A 20,561-nucleotide genomic window follows, 5' to 3' on the forward strand; every position below is an offset into this window, starting at 1 on the left:
TTGGTCTTCCTTGGATGCTGCACAGGAACTTTTTCAGGAAGTGTCCACTTTGACCCGACAACTCTTCCAACCATCCCCACCAGTTCTCTTCCTTAAGTCTCAGTTATGTTTTCAGTCCCCATATGTCTTCTCCTCTCCTCTCCTCTCCTCAATCAGTGGTGGACACTGGGGGTTGAGGCCAGTAAGAGACACAGGGAGACAAAGGACCATTAACATTCAGCAGATGGCTGGGGCTCCGCTTAATTTGCCTGTCACCCTCGCTGGCCAAACACAAAGGCCCAGCGCTACAACGGGGCTCCACTTCACCTCCTCACCCCAACTGTGACCCCCATCAATCAGATCCCTCACTTTATTATTTTTAAGTTATGATTGCACATTTAAGAACACAACAAAGACATCATCAATAATGCTGTGGAAAAGTGTCTAGGTCTGTCTCTGTTCATAAGGGACCAAAAGTTAAATGTCAGGAGAAACGTCAGTTTGGACAGCACGTAGAAAACTCTCCTCACTCTCGTTGTACTTTTCTGCCCCCCACAACTTATTTTTTCTCTCCTCTTCCCCCTCTGGAGAATGCTCCAGCAGGCAGTAATGAGGAGACATGGTGAGCCTCTCCACAGAGTGCCCCCCCACCTCCCATGGTTCAGAATGTACAAACACTCCCCCCTCCCTCCTCTCCATAGGCCCTCATTTGTTGATTCTCCCTCTCCCTCATCACTGTCCATCAATGTTCACTGTTCCCCTAATAACACAGCCAGGCCTGTTTGGCTTGACGGCAGAGGGACACATTTCAATTCCAGGAAATTGTCTCATCCCTTCCTGGAGGTTATCAGCATCAGGATGATAGATGTGGATTAGTCAAGGTTATGTTGTGGAACTTGTGGAGTGATGATGTTATTAGAACTGAATTGCAATTATTGTATGGCCAATATACCTCTGCTCATTCCACACGCAGTGAGAGCTAGCAACCAAGAAGAAGTGGCAGCAGGAGAATCAAGGTCCAGATTTTCTATTACTGCAGCAGATTAAAGGATCAGTTCACCCAATTTATAAACAAGCAACCCACTCCCAAAAGAGTATTTCTTGAGTAGAAAGCAGTTGATAGCAAAGTCGAAGTTTAAAAAGCTTTTGTTTCTTAAAATGCCATATTTTAGATGTAAGCACCAGAAATAAAAAATCAATTTGTCTCCATTGTATTGAGGTGGCAGCAGGAGTTTCAGACTGATATCTGAAAACATGGGCAAATAAAACCAAAACTATTTGTGTAGCTGTAAAGAGAAAAAACTGAACTGATGGGAAGAGTGTAAATTTGTTGTCTCATAGGCTGTTTCCAGGAGTCTCTAAGTCACAATCCTGTGCTTTTAATGGACCTGAAGGTGCATAGATTACAGTTCCTGGATGGACTAATTGAACCTGCTCAGCATGCAGTCAGCATGGTGAGATTGTTTTTTGCAGTAAGGAAAATCTGTAAGCCAGAAGTGCATTTCTTCCTTGCTTTGTGTTGTTTCTGTCAATCACATGGTTGCTTGACATCAATTCAAAGCTCAAAATCTCTGGACTTTGGGTCAAAGCTTGTGAGATGGTTGTTCTTTTCTGGGGGAGCCTTGCACACAAATGCCCAAATCCACACACCCACAAACATGAACACATGTACACACGCACACACGCAATTTCCATCACCTCAAGCTGAACTTTGCGTGTCCAATTTCATAACCTAATCATGTTTGCCATAATCCCGACACACTTGAAGCAAACAGCATTACAGTTCCACTTTAAGTGCTCCCTAAGTATCCCTGATTAAACATACGTGAAGAATTACGCCTATGTAATCTATGTTATGACACCATGCATTATCCTAAACCATCTGGGCTCCCTATAACTGGGCAGGTCATATCAAACACAACCTCAAAACCTTCACAATATGCAATTATCCAGCAATTAGACAACTCCCATAATCCTCATCGCACTATGTCATTGTGCTCGTTTAATTGCATGTTTCCGCTGACAGTAAACACAGCGTGTACTTTTCGGGGTCAGGGCATGTGGTTCTGCAGAAACCAGAGGAAACGTCTCTTTTCAGACTGACAGACAGGAAGAGCCTATGAAGCTCAATCTGGCAGACACATCTCTGTGACAAATTATTGATCTTGGCTTTGTTGTCACTCCTCATGCCAAGGGCCCCCTGCTATGGCTGTCTTCCGAAAACGCCCACTGGAGAAGACATTGTGTGAATATTGAATCTTGAAAGTAAAATAGGGGAGAGGAGAGGTATGTGTGTGTGTGTGTGTGTGTGTGTGTTGGGAAGGCAGTTTAAAAAAAAAGGAAAAAGGAAAAAAGAGAAAGAGAGCGACTTGATAATCCTCTCTTTGAGCACTTTGTGCTTTGTGCTCCATTTGTTTACTGAGTTCCCACACTGGCTGTGGGGCTGCAGCTTTTCTCCCAGATCAGAATTAGCATAGCCAGACTTGTAGTCAGATTTGTGCTTATCATGCATAAGCATGTGTGTGTCCCTGTTTATTTCTATGTGCGTGTTTGTATGTGTGTGCGCAGTTGAGATGAGGTGAGAGCTTAGCGTATCCTCATCGGCTGGGGCAACTCAACTTTAATGAAATCTTCAAAGTGTGTGTGGTTCTATGTAGTCCAATCAAGCCTGCTAACCTGCTAATCTCTTTCTGGCTGCATTTTGTTATGAAAACCCATCACACACCCATCACTTTGTGCTGAGAAAGAACAGAGCCTGTGTCAACAGGTTGAGTGCTGCCTACGTGTTGCATTGGACGGTATATCTCGTTTAATTGCATTTATTGCGCACAGTTTATAGACCTTCAGTAAGACAATATGACAGTGTATAACCCAAAAAAAGGAAGTTAAGGCATGCAGGTACTGTAAATATGAAAACCTGATACTGTTATCTATATCAATCTGCATTTCACTCCTCACTAAAATTAAATCAGCAGTATAAAACAGACTTCAATTCATGTTTTGTGCTCAAAGAAGTAACCTTTGCACATTGTCACAGTAGCTTGAATGATGTGAAACCCAATTCAAACACTACATGAAATCTAATTTGATGACTAAAACATCTAGCTACCTATTACAGTTGATAGCTCTTATCTTTGGCACACTACATATGCGTGTTCTCCTTTTGCTTTGGAGAAGACTCAAGATTTCAGAAACAATTTTCACAGACACAGACTGGTTTCACTGACAATGGAAATTATGCTACCCACTTAATGGAAATGGCTTTTTCTGTTAAAGAATATTCTTAGGGGGCTTAATTGATATAACAGGGAAGGGTAAGACGGGTCTAGCTTAAAGTCATTAGCTGACCCCACAAGTATTCACTGACCTTCCAGTTGAAGTTATTCCTCTCATGTAACTGTCCTTGTTAGGGAGACAACAGTTAGACAGATGAAGTAGAGACAGTAGCTCAGGCGTCAGGCTAGCGGATATCAGTGTTCTCTGGGAATCTTACATGGTTGAGTCTTACAAGAATGTTTACAAGAACTTACTGGTTCCACAGATTAGAGTACAACTCATGGATAGTAATAGATTCTAATATAACGTAGCATTGGAGAATAAACACAGATACATCAGATAGATTTGTTTTTCTAGGTTAAGGCCAGCTAAAGATGACCTAATAGAGAAAACTACAGGAACTAGGGGGAAGAGAAAAACATAAAAGAGACCTAAAGATGTTATCCTTCAGATCTAGTGTTGGCATTTGATGTGGTCACATGCTGTATGCTGGCACTGTATCTCCTCGGTCTGGCTCAATAAACCATGCTAAGTCTTAATCAGTCTCCGAAACATCTTCACACCTGAACCTGGCTCACAAAATTTCTTCAACATATTCTACCAGGTATATAGATGTGCTGTCACCAGTGCAGTGTCCTCTGCATCTTTCTTATTATTTAAAGAGGAAATCCACAGATTTTACACATCAAAGTCTGTTTGCAGTTCTTGGGGAGTGCTACAGTATATGCAAAAAAAGGGGTGCTGTGTGTGTTTTTGTTTGTAGTAGTGAAGAATAATTTAGCCTACCAGACCTTGATAGCCTGCTAATTATCTGTACTGATAGGCTACTGGATAGCACACCCAAATTGCTGACAGTAAGATATGCCTTGGTTGTCGAGTTGCATTGTGGTTTACCCAGGTTTTGACAAGAAAGAGCAATGTGTGTAATAAAAAAGACAACATCTCTGCTTCTGCTGCATTGATTCTGATTGATTTTAATCTTTTTTTTTAACTTTTCATTGTGACTCTGACAGTGTTGTAGGAGTGCAATGCTAAATCGGTGGAGTACTTTTCTAAAAGCAATTGATTTTGTTCACAGTCAAAGATGCAAGCTGCCCTCAGTTTCCAACTGTGTTTGGCTGCTTGACTTGGATTAGATGGCCACTTTTAATAACAGGATGTTATGTTCCTTGTAGTCGACTGACAGTTATCCCCTAGGCACATTTTTCAGTTAAGAATAACATCCTAATAATCCTCCACCAATTTCAGGGCCAACAACGTAGACAACACCCTTCAAGAGGAAGTCTGTAGCTCACCTGTAATTAGTGAATAATATGGAAGGAGATGCGTTTTATAGAGGTAATGACCTCATTAGAAAAATAATTATATGATGTACTGAGAGATGCGTTTATAACTAACCCTCTAACACTGTTTTATGATGTCTATGCACAGTGCTTATAAAGACTAAAAGTCCCCCCTGAAAGAGCAAAGATGTTATCTTCGTGCTGGGCCAGTGTTGCTGTAGTGCTAGGCTAGACTGCACAGCGGTATGCTTCTCAAAGAGAATGATATCTGATTAGTCCAAGTCCGAATACAGGCAGAAGCTGACAAACAAATGGATTTGCTGTGTCTAGAATGTTCTCTGGGGAGCTGGATGGGCTGAGATACAGAGATGCTGCTTTTGTGTTGGAGCCAGCGTGAAGCATAATAAGACCCTTTGGGGAATGAACCAAACACAGAGTGATAGGGACACAAAGGCACACATGCTCATACACTCAGTCAATTTCACAATCTCTCCCTCTCGCTCCCTCTCTGTTTTTCGCCCTGCCTATCTTTCTTTCTTACTTCCCTATAAACTGACCTTTATATTGCTGGCTACCGTGGTTGGCCTATCATTATGTGTTTTGGCTTTGCAGGTCTGTTGATTTTCTTGACTCTCGCCAAGTTTATTGTGTCAGCCAAGTGTCATGTCAGACTCCCACAAACAGGACTCACAGCAGCCTTTTCATAAGGATATTATTGTGTGTGTGTGTGTGTGTGTGTGCATGCGTGCGTGCAAGCAAGTATGCGTGTGTGCGTACAGACATGTCTGTGTGTGCTTCAAACACATTATTAGCATGAATGGGTCAGCAAATCCTATTCCCTCCATCCCTTGTTTTCTCTCTCTATCTCATCTTTTCTGCCTCTTTAATTCCCTCTCAACCACTGTCCTCCTTCTCTTGTGTTCTGCTAGGAGAGCAGTCGTAGAGGGAGTGCGACAATAGAGGTATTAACCAAATGCATATTGAGCTTGCCTGACTCGCGCAGTCAATGTGGTGCTTTTACACCCCTAATGCCCTGTGAATAGGGCTGCTGCTGCCTGAGAAACGCCTCTGTGAGCACTCGGAGTGAGGGGCCCTTTTACTGGCTCTTGTGACCCCTGGTCCACGTCGCCTGTGCCGGCCCCATCTCAGAGCACACAGTTAGTCATTCTCCTAAGCACTAAATCTGGATTGGAAGCCTCTTCATTGTGTAAATGGTTTGAGAGGGGGACCTCGGCCAGACAAAAGGGCTCGTCTTTGGCTGAGGCTGGGGCCTCCCTAGCCCTATCCCTCCCTTCCTATTCTTCCATACAGAACCCCTAGCAGGAGCGGCTAATTGTTGCATGGAGAGCAAGAGTGATGGGGTGTTGAGTGGATGTCCTGCATAACACTGCCCCCAGTGGAATACGAATGTGACAAAGAAGAAGACGAATGAAGAAGAAAGCTACCTTGTAAAAAAAAAAAAAAAAAAAAAAAGATTTATACAGCTCTCGCAATTTATTTATCAGTTGATCCAGGTCAGAAAAGATCCTGTGATGCCGGCTTATAGTAAAGTTTGCTTGGATTCCTTTAGGTTACAGTGCGTAAGACTTTGGAGCTCGAATGTGTAACAAACTCAGAGTGAATCTTTGAAGTGAAATGTGGTTGCCCTAGGCTACTTAGCTCCAGGGTCAAATGAGATTACACCCTTGATCTGTGTTAGTGCCTTCTGATCTGAAGGATTGCAACGAAGAGGTGAATGTGTGTGTCTGTGTGTGCGTTTGCAGGCGTATGTGCATGTGTATATATGTCTCTGTTATAGAAACCACTTGCATTTGTAAATTGGTTTACATATCTACGGCATGTGTGCTTAATTCCAAAGCACTGTTAGTCCTTACGATGTGTCCATACACATTTTGTGTGTGTGTGTGTATGTGTGAGACACCCATATATTAGTGTGCTGTAGTCTTCTCCTGATAGAAAGGGGCTGTTAACTAATTAGTAGTGTTGTTGGTCTGATCTTAGTGCTTTGGTGGTGTGTCTCTCAAGCTACAAAACCTATTCTCTCTCTCCCTCTCTTCCTGTCTGACACTATATCTCTCTCCCTCTGTTTCTCTCTCCCTGCCCACTGCTCCGGAACACCTTAATCCAGTGTGAAAGCAATTGGCTCTCTCAGATCTAATCAATAGAGGGCCAGGGCAGTGAGCCAGGGGGAACATCTCTGGCCCCTGCTCAGCTACAATCAATTTAGAACCATCGATTCAGTGATTGAAATACAAAGAGCAGACGCGCTGGACCGTACAGGTGCTTTAGTGTTTGGGTGTGCCAACATGTTATATATCTCCCGGTGTGAGTGTTTTTCTGTATTTATGTGTGTTTGTTTGTGTGTGTGTGGGTGAGTTGTGTGAGTTTGTGTGCAAATTTCTTTGTGTGTATATAGATAGTATGATTTATTTTCGAGCCATCTGTAGTAAAGTGGGAATGGCATTTAATCTAGCAGCTCTGAGAGAGCCAAGAAAAAAAAAAATCACTCCTAATCCAATATGTCCTGCCCAGGGAAGGTGTGTTTTCGAAGGGGTGTGTGTGTGTGTGTATTTCATGTTTTTATATCTCGGTGGGGACTTTAACCTGAATGCACACTAACCGATGGGCTCTCACGTCACTGTGGCGACAAGAATTGAGGTCCCCACAGGTAGAGACTTGGTTTTATGGTTCAGGTTACAATTAGGTTGGTAGGTTTAGGGTAAGAGTTAAGTTTAGGCATGTAGTTGATTAAAGTTAGGGCAAGTTGCTAGGGAGTGCATAATGTCAATTAGATGTCCTCACACAGATAGAAGAACAAAAAACTTGTGCGTGTGCGTGTGTGTGTGTTAAGTTGGCCTGTGAATTTGTGTGCAGCCAAGGGTTTCCTACTCACCACAGCAGGGTACTTGTGTATACCCCGTGTGTTGATGCATTTTTTGATGCTAATGCGCACAAAGTTTAGAATGCCCTTGCATAACATTTGCATGCAAAATGTAAGTATACATTGTGACAACAAGAGTGTGTGCATGACTGTTGACATGTGAGAACACACGACATCTACAGAAATGTGCACGGGTAAGCGTGTATTCATGTATATATGATGCCATTGCATTTATTTGACCCTGTTTATGCACATCATATGTATATATCAGAAAGTGTATTCATTTGTGTAATTTACTGCTATACATTTACAGGGTTGTGGCACATACTGTGTGTATGTATTTTTAATATTTTATTTATTTAGTTGTTACTGCAGTAACAATCATTCTTAATGTGCTGAATATGAACACACAAGACCATAAATGTTTCTGAGTCATCACTACAGTATCACATCAGTAAATTACGCATTCAGCATTTGACTTATAGCAACTCTACAGCGTGTGTGTATATGATGTGCAGTTGTCTGGTTAAGATAGTTCAAAGAACAGCAATGCCACCTGAGTAAGAAAACATACCCAGCTTACACTTGTTTTGTATGTCTTGATGTGATGAAAATGTGACTATGGCCAGTAAAGCTAGGAACTTTTAAAACCCTATCCTAAATGTGTCATGTTGTCACGTATACATTTCTGTACAAAATGTGTGTGAGCTTCTGTGATTTAATGATTAGTTGGGAACCTTTGAAATCAAACCACTCTCCTTTAAAAGTCTCCCATCACACACATACATTTTCTCTCTTTTACACACACACACACACACACACACACACTTGTGCTACTGTATCTTGTTAGCCCTTACCCTTGTGTTAATGGCTTTCTGTCATTTATACAGTTAATCCAGTTTCCCGGTTGGTCGTGTTGTGTTTTCTCCCTAATTCTCTACTGGACAAGGTGTTGATGTCTTTCACAAAGTCCACAATGTCAGAAACATCTAATGATAATCTGACACACACACTTGCCATGCATGCACATTTACACTAGCTTTTACTATAGGCTTTCTTTCTTCCTGTTCCCTGGAGCAGCACAGCTGAGTCCCCTCACTGACAGACCTGCCAATTTTCTAGAAGTTTAAACTGGCTTTCTTCACAAATGAATGCACAGCAGCTAGACATTACAGCTTTTTTTTTTTTTTAATCTGGGATTTTGATATCGGACCATATTCACAGTAGCTCCACTACTACACTGAAGTTGAAATAAATGCATGCAACTTATTGTTATGTTTGGCAATACCCTCATTACATTTTCCATGTTTACTTTTAAGATTTTTGATTTATGAATGAGAAATTTGCCTTGTAATATAAATCAAATTAAAATCCTAAATACTTCTCCAAACAGCAGGAGTTCTGTGAAAAAGTGGCCTGCCAATTTTATTTAAAATATGTTTTTAGTCCTCTGTACTTAGCGCTAGGGTAGTCTAAATTGATTTATATGATAATTATATTTGTATAATTTATAAGGTTATAATTATCACAAATCATTAGTATAAACCAATGCTAAACATTTCTCTGTGAGACTACCGTGATGTTTACAATTGCTACACAAAGCAGAAATAGTTTCTTTCTTCCACTTTCTACATCCCACCTTCATTGTTCTGGGGTTCCATTTTTGAATGATCAAGATATTCATTTCCCGTCAGCTCTTGTCTGTCCACTGTCCATCATTAATTCTTCATCGATGACTTCTGGTCTCCATCAATCCGACAATGTGTGAAGATGTTCATGTGGCGTAAGGACATCCCGCATGGCTGCACCCCCTTTAGGCATGTACACAAACACACATGCAATAACACACAATGTACACATATGTTTGACAGTTTCATCGCTCAGAGCATATTGACTAAGGCTGCCTCATAAAGATCAGATTTGGACAGGTGGGGTGGGGGCTGCAGTTCAGAATCGCACGCTCCCTTTCTGTGTGAGTGTCAGTTTGTCCGGGAGAGAATACAACTTTCTGATAAGGTTGTGCAGAGGTCATGCAGATGTAAATATGACATGAATATTGATGTGCTGTGGGCCTGGTTACCTTTGGAGGATTTTACAGCTGCAGGTGCGTTGCGTGCCAGAAAATGGGGTCAACCTCTGCTCATTCACGCAATGCAACAGAATGTTTGAAGAACACATTTGTTTGTCTTTGTATAGTACAAGCAAAAATACATTTCCATGCACGTCATTCGTCCATTGACGTTTTCTGGTCACGCCTGGGCCTAATGTCAACAGAAACGTTGTTTTTGTATGTATAAAAGCACACCCATCCTGAACCATGAATGGAGCTGTCTATGCTGGGCAGGACAGATGCATAGTCCCTCCAAAAAGCATTTATTATCCATCCTTTTATATTCCCTGTTGCCTATTGTCAGCTTTAGCAATAATAGCTTGGCCGTCACTTACTATGCAATGAGAAATGGCTGCTTTGCACAACACATATTGTGGGACTCTGCCACCAACAATTTGAGTGACAAGATGCACTCCTGAGTGCTTTCTCACTTTGTTGTGCTCTCCCTTTCTCACACTCTATTTCCCCGATCCTGGTCACTTTTCCACTCCCACGCATCACACACAATTTGTGCCTTCTCTTTTGATGCAGAGCATTTTATCATTATTTACCGTTAGGCATAATAGCAGCAGTGACAAATCAACAGCAGATATGCTAGTACTGCTGGAGGAACATCTTGCTGGTGAATGCATAATTGTATTGATGTAGCTGTTTTTGTAACAGTTGATGTCATCACCATCCCAGGGTGCAGTGCTGCTGATGACCTCTCCTTCACCATGGTGCTCACGCCACCCATCCCTTCATCTTATTCTCCAACCTCACCTATCCACCTCTTGTCCTGTCATCTGCAATGCAGTCTACAGCCCGAGGGTTGGCTCTGAGCTCACCATTGAATTTCAAAAGCTAGAATCGTGTTTTTCCTCCCCTTTCCTTTCTTGTCATCCACCTCCAAATCCACTCTACCGCTAACCTCTGGCCTCCTACTGTGTCTGACAGCCTCTTTGCCATGTGTGAAAATGTCAGCACCAGCATGACAGGGTGCAGACGCTTACTAGTGGGTTATAGGTTGGAGACGTGTCACTGCACTTCTATGTGGTTATGGTGTTGGGGATGGAAGGGCCTACCGTGATTACACTCTCTGACATCATCGGAGGGAAGAGCAGGCTGCGCTCAGCTGTGTGATTCTGCCATTGGGGCTTGTCTTTGCCAGAATATTTTGGTGTAAACATTGTGTTATGTTCGCTCAATTAGGAATCAAATTAGGAAATGGTAAACAGTAAAGGGACCTTCGTTTTCCAGTTGTTTTATCATTCTACTCCTCTGTTACCTTCAAATGTGCATAATTACTCATCCACCCTTCATGGGCCTCTACACTCATTAGCAGGGCCTCAACCCTGAGCCAAGGGGCTGGGTATTTTAGGATACATGGGTATTTAAAGCTATTGTTAAGACTTGCTAGAACAATTCTCAAAGCATTTTAACATTCAATTGGCGAGTAAGGAATTATATGCTTTTGAGATTAGGACTTTTCAACTAAATTATGATGGGGCTTGTTACCAGTTTATTAGCCTCAGATTTTATTTTTTCATCTCTTTTTATTAAATCAAAATGTAAATGTGCATGTTTACATTCTCCTTACATTGCTTCTAATTTTAGGCTGTTTTCCAAGTATTTTGTGTTTGACATTATCATCTCATCTAGTCAATAATAATAATAATAATAATAATAAAGATAAATCTGTTTATGACAATTCATTGTCAAAAAAGCTAATTGCTATAGCAGTATATGGTATTTTCTTATAAAAAAGATTTCACCATTTATATTGTATATCTATTCCAAATGATTTTAGGCCTCCTGAGATTGTTATCTTCTATCACAGAAACAGTCTCACTGCAGTCTTTCTGCAGTGTAAGCACACAAGCTTCCTACCAACTCTATAGACTCACGGTTAAAGAGTCTGTTTGGGTGATTTTTTGGTGACAGATTTGACGACAAAGTGTGACAACTAGGAAAAATATCAGTTATATTAATATATATTTAGATGTATACATACAATTAATAAAATGTGTTTTTTCCCTATTAATTATACATCATATGAATGAACCAAGCAGCTAGTAAAATAATCAATGCACGGGAAAGATCTTGTTGGCTCCGGGAGCAGATCTGTCAAAATCCTTATTACTCTAATACTACACCTGAGAGTGACTGCTATGACATTGTTGCATACATTTATTTATTATTTTAAATGTAATCAGTATTACAGGCACATTGCTTTAATGCAAAGCAAATTAGATGTAAGTCTGAGCTTTATATAGCATCTAAAATTAGAATGAACTAAGGTTAATATTTTTGTCTCCATTTATTTGAAGATGATTTACATGAAGATATTTCTTTTCACAACTCTTTCCTGCATAGTCTATCCTTTTCCTTTGTGTTTTCTGTAATGACTGACATAGATTACTGCGGCTGCTCTAAACTGTATGTGCTGTGCATCTTGCAATACTAAATCACTACAAGGCACATCCATAGCTTGAAGCTGCCGGCTGAATCTTTGTTCACATCCACTTTCATTTTCAATTACACACATGGTGAAGAAATAACAAAAAAATCTAATTTGGTGCCAGAGCATGCATTATGTATCAGGCAAAGCTAAAGGTAAAGGTCCCCTGTGACGCCAGATGACTCGATTGGCTGATAAAAGTCCAACTGTTGCTGAACTTGATTTGATCACTTCTTTGTGTTTTTGTATTTGAAGGCAAAGGTACATTCTATTGGACGGCTTTGGGGGACTATATTAAAATGATAATGTAAATTAGAAAATATAATTTTACAATAGCATTGTAATTTTCAACATATGTGTTATTTGAGTAAAAACTATAGTGAGACCATATGACCATATTAAAATGAAAATGGAAAAGCTGACAAAGTCATACCCCGCTGTACAGTGAACAATATTTAAATGTTAATTCAAATTTGAAAATGCAATATAAACAATATAACCTGATTTACCGTTAATGCAAGCATTATTTAAGTCCCAATTAAAAGTAATTCATTTTTATATAGTCCCATATAGGCTTCCATATTTTTTGGATGAGTAAGCATTTTCTCTCTTTCTTTAATTCTTTCCCAGCAATGATTTATTGGAGACAATCTACAGTTTCTCATCAGGTTAGGCTCTCCTCATGACAGAACTATGAGTGGTGAAAAAAAGGTTTGAAGGTAGTAAATGTAATAGACAGTGATGAGCAGAGCAACAGCAAAGGAGCAAAAAAGAGCAAGAGTGGGCATCTTTGGCTAACTGCTATAGATTAATTGATCTAGCCATGGAGTTAATGAGCTAGATCCTTTTTAAAAGAGACAAGTGCTGAGACAGAGGAAGCTAATGGTCTCTCACAGCTTGGAGTGGTAAGAAAGAGAAGGCTATTTATCTTGGAACATATACTTTATTCACCGTTTGACAGAATCACAAGGTAAATGACGGGGCCTGTAACTTCTGACTTTATTACCTCATTCAGATCATCCTTCTTTGTAAGTCACGATCCACAGACCACTCAACACAGGACACAACAACTGATTTCTGATAACTCTCCATCTCTGTCTGTCTCGCCCCTTTTGGTCTCTGTTAGTTGGCAATGGGCAATGTGTCTGGCCAGTCCCCTGTTAGATTCTGATTACAGTGTAGATAGTAATGCAAGCACATGTTACTGCCTGCTGAGCGGCGATATGTTTCAGGGGGGGTTATCTTGCCAGCCAGGGCTGGGTTGGTGCAGTGGAGTTTCCTGGAATACCAATGCCTTCTTGTCTTCTCTAGCTCTATCCCCTCCTCCTCTCAGACCACTACTCCATCTGAAAGATATGCTCTGTGCCTTGGCACATACCTGTATCTTCCTGGAAATAAAATTGACCTGAGCCAGTGTGCCACGCACGATACAGAGCGACCAACTGCCAACGCAACACTCGTTCTCACGTGTCTGTGTGTGGCGAAGAGATTATATTGCTCTCTTGATCTGTATCGTGGTCATATAATGCATACATACACATGCACACGCTTGCACATGCAGACACACAACTCGTGCATGCGCTTTCACTAAGCCAGATTTCCCTGTCGGCTGGTCTGTTGTTGGCCGGCTGTTCAAAGGGAAAGTGTGGGCCAAAAAATCCTGGCTGTGAGGTTACCATGGTAACAGCCTGCCCAGGGGCGTGGGCTGTCTGCTAAATTGTGCTCTGGTTTGTTAAGGCTCACACACACACACACACACCTTAATTTTAACAGAGTTTGTCTTCCTACATTCATTGTGAAGCAGACACCTGCTCTGTTCATTAGCATTAGCAGTCAGACTGTTGGATTTCACGTCCTTATGTGAAGCAAACTGATTATGTTGGAGAATTTATACACAGGCCTTTTTTATTTTCTTTAGCTGGACACTCTCTCATCTTCTAGTTATTTTACTGCTGCACTGCCCTCTATTGAATCCAGTCAGACTTGGTTTTCATTCCACAGACACACTCACATGGAGGAGGATAATGCTGAACTGCTATTATTATAATAATAATAAAAATAATATTAGGACATCAATGGTTGTCAAAAATGTATCAGAGGAAGCAATTTATTTTCGTATTTTGTAATGCAGATTTGTCTATTTCTTCAAAATTTTCTCCTCCTTATGTGTTCTGTAATGTGTTTCTCTTCTAATACAAGACTACATAGCAGTATAGCACTGTATGGAGTTTCAAAGGGAGCCTAATTGGAGGATATGTTAGCATTCTCAAGGGGGTTTAAGTATTGTTCACTAAGGTTTCTGCAGTGTCAGACATTGCTGTATTAGCTAGTTGAGAGGACAGGTGTGTCAAGATGAGTGGTGTTTGGTGAACTAAGGCAGCAGAAAGTTTGGAAGAGTTGTAAGAGTGTGAATTCACTTGTGTGGAGGTGAGTTTGTGCGTACACGGGTGGTTGTGGGTTTTAGCTTGGAAGAGAGTTTCTGACAGGGCCAGAATGGACAGATGATTAATGATCAGGGGGAGTCTTCTGTAGGAGGAACTCTTCAGCACCGCAGCTCTTAACAAAAGCAGACGAGGTGTGCTCCAAGCACTGCACTCTTTCAACCATCCCTTTATTCCTGAGGAAACCTCTCTGGCCCTCTTTTATTCCTCATCACATTCTCTCTTTCTGTGAGATTAGAAGGCGATGACAGGGGGGTAGTGGAGATTTACACAGACCAGACTTGCCAAATGATGTCACCACGGTGAACCGTGATGCGAACCATGATTCAAGTAAACAAAGAAATTAAGGCACTTGTGAGAAGTTACATACATTTTAGTCCCAGATCTTGGACTGAAATGTTTTTCACGAGTCCCTGTTGACATCTGTTGGCAGTTTATAAGAAATATGCTAAATTGTTCTTGAATGAGTTTCTATGAATGAATAAATCATAAATCTAAAAGGCAGTTTACCTTGACTTTTAATATCCTGCGGGCATTTTCTGATGATTCTGACAAGCCTTTGTTTCGAACCATGCCTCTGTCTCAAATAATTGTATTGTGTTTTTCAATGACCTTGTGGAGAAATGGAACACCTGGGTTGGAAAAGCAGCTCATTACGTGGATTGTGGCTGGAAAATGAACAATGACAGAAAAGCAGGAGTGAATACCAATAGGCTGCAACACTGATTGCCTTTTTGTTTTAAGATGTTAGCTGTCCTGACACGTTTTGTGTCCCCTCTGTCAAACAAACGGGTTCATTTTACCACTTGACTGATATTCTCTGATTTAGCACATAAGCAAATCTATACAGGCATGCACTTGGCTTGTAAGCAGCCTCCAATGGTTTGACTGGGAGAGAGCTGCCTTTCTGAGTGACTGGGCAACGAAATACTGAAATAGGGGTCAACTGGGGTCTTGACCCAATCATAAGCCTGTCTGTATGAGTGTTTGTGAATGAGGTGGTGTATGCATGACTCCAAAGCCTGTTAAGACTGTGATCCATCGCATGTGATGGATGAGGGCCAGGGTTAAGGGTGTATTGGGGGGGTCAAGAGTTGTACTTAAGGGTCACTGATGCTAACTCACAACTTGTGCCCTTCTGTGGGTCACGCAACCTCTCTGCACAAAGTTTTAAAACCTCAGACAGGCAGAATTGGTATGTGGATTTCATCAGGCAAATAGCTATTTTATAAAGAAATTTTCTTAAAATTTGTCATAACTTTAATCTACTTAACCTTGGTGCCAAGAGTCAATATTGGAGTGCTGTAGATTTTTTTTGTGATAAATATTTAATATTGCAGAATGGAACTTTCACCTTTAAATCTCAGGTTTATCACATAAGCTCAAGCACATTTCCACATCAGCTGCTGCATACGTTTGATTGCATTTCTACAATTTCATAAACCTCATACATACTTCTGAGTGGTGCTAAAGGAAAAGCTAGGGGATGACTTGTACTGTAACTTTGGTTGGGTTTGAGTAGGAAAGCTATTTCCAAACCCAACATGGCATAATCTTTTGCATTGGCTTCGTACAACTCCTAACTGTACAGTGCAATTTTATCTCACACACACCTGGTGATGCTTGCATGACTAGCTAATGTAATTCTTATTACACTGCCTCCATAGACCCCATGTCTCCAATTACCTTGGGTACTGATGGACTATATGCATTCTAAACACATGCACCTTATGTGACACAGTGCCAGCAGGCTTCCATGTATGATGTATAGCCTGCAGTGTGCACTATATTATACACTCACCAAACACATTGCTTAGTCTGTTTTTTCCGGCTTTATTGCCAAAACATGTGTTACCTCTGACATAAATTATCATTTCATCTTCTAATGACATTTATCATGTCATTAGAAGATGAAGACGGGGTTTTTTTGAATTAAAGAGCAGCATACCACGATCCACCCGGCCCATCACCCGGACCAGGCGCCATGGCAGGTGCGGTGATCACTCAGAGGAGAGGGAAGAGAGCCAGGAGAGGAGCCATGCTGGCCCAGCTTGGACTTAATTCTGCTCCTAAAGAGCCGGTCTGGACAAAATGGGACTCATATTGACCAAGCAACGGAATTTAGAGACTGTTGTGCCCACATCGTTACAGAGACCTGTCCCATCAACATCCCGGATCAAGAACTCGGCAGGTGGTCCAAGTTCCGAGCTGTGAACACAAGACTCCGGGAAGATGAGAGGAGGTGGACTCTGTGTTTTACATCGATGATGCTTGGTGCTCAAACACAGTCAAGATGGACTCTGTTTCCCAAATGTCAGACTGTTTATTGTGAAGATGAAACTTTCATATTATCATTTGGTTGCTGCTGTTTACATTCATCCCAAATGCTTGCATTTATTGTATATATATTGTATATATATATTGCATATATTGTTTTATTTTATATGTTTCCATATTTTAATACAGGCCTACACTTTATTATAAGCTGTGTGTGTATCATGAAGGAACTACAAATTTTGTTTTGTTATGCAGCCTTGTGCTGTATAATGACTAATAAACTACCTTGTAGTCTAACTCCTGAGCACTACCTCCTGGCTCTGCACATCGGGCATTGTTAAAGGCTGTTCACAGACACTAGCTCATATTGCTAATCTTCTCATGTAGCACTTGTCCTGACTAATCAATACATCACTGTTGTGTAGAAAGAATACCAAAGTTTTCTTCAAATGAACTTGGTTGATTTTGAAATGTGTGGTATACGAAGTTGCCTGTGCTTTTCATAAGCTACATTTAGATTGTGATTGTTGTCTTTCTCAGATGACTGACAGTGAAGAGATCATCATCTCATCTCTCCCGGTCAGGCTTGGTGTGACATGAGGTCATCACAGTTAGACTGTGATGAGTAGCGAGCAATGATCCATAGCTGCCATACCCCGACCAACTCAGTGCAGAATGAGCTCGAGACAGAAGGAAAGAAAGAGAGGAAGACAGCCACCTTTTAACAAGGATTCAAACCTGTCAATCAAGGCAAGAAAGTAACAAGGGGAGGAAAGGTGGGAGAAGAGAGAAAGCAAATGCATTACCAGTGGGACAGACAAAAAAGATGTGAGGGCAGAGAAGAAGTGAGAAGGAGAAGAGGAGTGAACAATGCAGAGAGAATCCTGTAGAGAGCACTTGAAAGGGAAGAATGTTTTGGTTTTTTTTGCATGCAGCCAGTTCAGTTGTGGGTTATTCTCCCACTGGGGAGACTAATTGCTTGTTGACTAATGTTATATCCCCTCCTGTCCCAGAAAACCAACACGTTTGATGAGTGATGGATCTATGTGCTTTTTTCCCTTGGGACAGGATCTCCTGGCCTCCTCAAATCTAAATATTCACAAATCAGGAGAAAAGACTTTGGGCTCAGTTCCAAATTCACGAAGCATAACGCTATGCAGCCCACTGCTGCCCGCCCTTCGAACGAGATCTCTGAGGGTTTGCTAACATTGTTCACTTCACTTTCTCATTCTCTCCCTCTCTCTGTCTTTGCCCGTATCTGTTTCTTCCTCCCTCTCGCTCTGTGAGGCAGATGAGCTAATTAATGAGTTTAATGCTAGGATGCATGCACATATTACGTGTCAATTAGAGAATTAGCCTCAGCACCAAGGTAGGAGTTATAATCTAGATGGACATTCATTCTGCGCTGGGTGTGAAGTGTTTGCTTGAGTATGTCGCTGCCTGTTTGTTTTGGCTGGCTGTCACTTATCTCCCCTCCTGTAATGCTGATCGCAGCATCTTCAGTTGTCCAAGGAGAAGCAGTAAATTATCTCAGGTTCTGTGGAACATACGCTAGTCAAGTGGCAGAAAATGTGGGTGCACCATTTCATTTAATGGGGTCAGCAGTGGTTACAGAACATGTGTCGCTGTGTAAATCACTTCAGTAAACGTATTCTTGAGGTGAGGATAGAATTGATGTCAATATGGGAGTGTTTCTCATGGTGTATGTTTATTTCGGTGTGTACATGAGTATAAGACTGTGTGTATAGACATTCTTCTGCTCACAAGTTTGCCTTGAGGCACTTTTGCAGTGCTGCTATCTCAGACGGCTGAATCAGCACAGCCTCCTTTGCTTTTCTCTTCACTTTTGCCCATTTATGAGTGTCCATGCTTGCCACTGTCTGTCTGTAAACACAACCTGAGGGCAAAACCCAATGCACATATTCTGCTCACACCCCATTAAACACATAGAACAACTTATTGTGATCCCTTTTCATGAGAGTCAGGGCAATAGATCTGAAGCGTGTGTGTGTGTGTGTAGTGTCATGGCCATGTGCATATGTGTGGTTCTTTGCTCACTCTGATGTATGAATTTTACACAGGGAAGATGATGACACATAAGTCCCCCCCCCCCCATCCTGCTGAAAATGAATTTTTGATCTGTGTTTTATCGTCTTGTAATCTCTGATAACTTTGGAAGTTATTGCTTTATAAAATGGCTCTGCAGCTGGTTTGTGCTTCCCCATATGGTCAGGGAGGGTTTTTAAGAGTCTCAGTGTTCTTGTATTAGAAGGAGGTTGCTCTTCTCACACATGACATCAGTGTATTACAAGTTGGGAGAGGTGGCAAACTTCTACTGCTACACACAAAAATATAGGCTCACACTCTCCTATAGAAACAGTATTAACTTTATAGTACGGTCTCACTAACCTTGTAGAACTCTATATATTCCCCCATGCATGCATCTTTAGATACAAGATAGCTCTGGAGGATCCACAGCATAGCAATGTGTTTTGCTCACAGGGATATCCTTGTGCATTGCAGCTGTGATCTGCCTTACAGCTCATGGGTTGTTTTATAAGCTGTTTTTGGTTGTTGTGGTCTGGTCATGCATGTGTGTTTGCGTGTGATGGTCTGGCTGTGTGTGGACAGCATTGTGTGACTAGACATGAGGTCAGTCAGTTAGCTTCTGGTGTGTCTGTCAGCCCCACCAACGGAGATCGGAGAGGGCAGCAGCTTGTGTGTGTGTGTGTGTGTGTGTGTGTGTGTCCATGATGCCTCCTCTTTCTTCTTCACCTGCTTTCTTTACCGCTGTTTCTTTATCTCGCTATCTTCACCAACAGCCCATCAGAGAGGCCAGCTGAATGGTATGAATGGAAGAGTCATAAAAACAGGAACCTGCCCTTTTTTTATAGCAAAGCAAAGTAGACTGCGGTTTCCAAACCCAGTCTCTTAGTGCATTTTGTAATGAAGCATTTCATTTTTTAATAAAATCTTAAAAGCCTATTTAAACAAATGTCCAAAGGTTTTTCTCACATAGCTACTGTGCTACATTCTTCACTGTTTGACCCTGCAGTGAGAGGGAATGGGACCAACTCCTAGATCATTATTGCTTAATAACTCTCCATTTACCAAGCTCTTCATAAATATCGGAATAGAGGGCTTTTAGTCAGATACAATAGAATCATTGTGTAGGAAGCAAATTCAGTCTGATTTAACTAGTTTGTTTTGCTGTTATCTGAAACACATAACCACTTGCTCTTCATTTTGTTTACCTGATAAAGTCTGTCATTGTCTGCAGACCTTGTGTGACACCTTTTGCTCTTAATATATGGTATACATCTTGGCTGCACATATTTATTTTCCACAGAAAAGGAATATAAACTTATGTTTTTACACAAGTATGTGTAAGTTATACCCTACATCCCACTTTTCAGACAGAATCAAGCTTTTACAATCTTTTACTCAGGCAAGTAGACGCAGCTGGAGAAACTGTACGATGCTTGTCTCATTAAATTTATAACCCCTCCCCCTCTGGAGTGCAGCAAAACCACAGCTTCCTCCCCCATCAGTAAGCCTGCTAAAATATTAGACATTTATCATGGTTATTATAGTCAGTAAATCCTTCCACACAGCGCAGAAAGTGTTCAGCTTTGTATTCTTTTGGGATATGAGGGTAAATGGATTAGGTTATTGCCTGGACTCAGGGGCAGTGATATCACACAATAATCTTTGTCCTCCACCACGGCCTTTAGAATTTAGGGCACAAACATATCAAGCCAACCTTCACAAACTTATCAATGGCGATGCGTCGTGACGCCACATGTCTTCTTCATTCGTACTTGAACATACTGCAAATGCTGCAGCTGATTGCCATCTAACTACTGACAGACGT

General features: G+C 41.3%; 1 protein-coding gene and 1 long non-coding RNA gene across 3 annotated transcripts in view; one reads left to right on the plus strand and one right to left on the minus strand.

Annotated features, from left to right (window-relative positions):
* LOC123972705 (ephrin type-B receptor 1-B) overlaps positions 1-20,561 on the plus strand; it is a 161,180-nt gene that overhangs the window by 70,879 nt on the left and 69,740 nt on the right. The gene's annotated exons all lie outside the window — the stretch shown is intronic.
* LOC123972732 overlaps positions 1-20,561 on the minus strand; it is a 53,598-nt gene that overhangs the window by 6,347 nt on the left and 26,690 nt on the right. Inside the window, exon 2 of the long non-coding RNA XR_006825462.1 lies at positions 9,059-9,230. This is a non-coding gene — a long non-coding RNA (uncharacterized LOC123972732). The remainder of the gene's footprint in view (positions 1-9,058; positions 9,231-20,561) is intronic.

The sequence above is a fragment of the Micropterus dolomieu genome, linkage group LG06, assembly GCF_021292245.1.
Source record: "Micropterus dolomieu isolate WLL.071019.BEF.003 ecotype Adirondacks linkage group LG06, ASM2129224v1, whole genome shotgun sequence".
NCBI classification, from domain to species: domain Eukaryota; kingdom Metazoa; phylum Chordata; class Actinopteri; order Centrarchiformes; family Centrarchidae; genus Micropterus; species Micropterus dolomieu.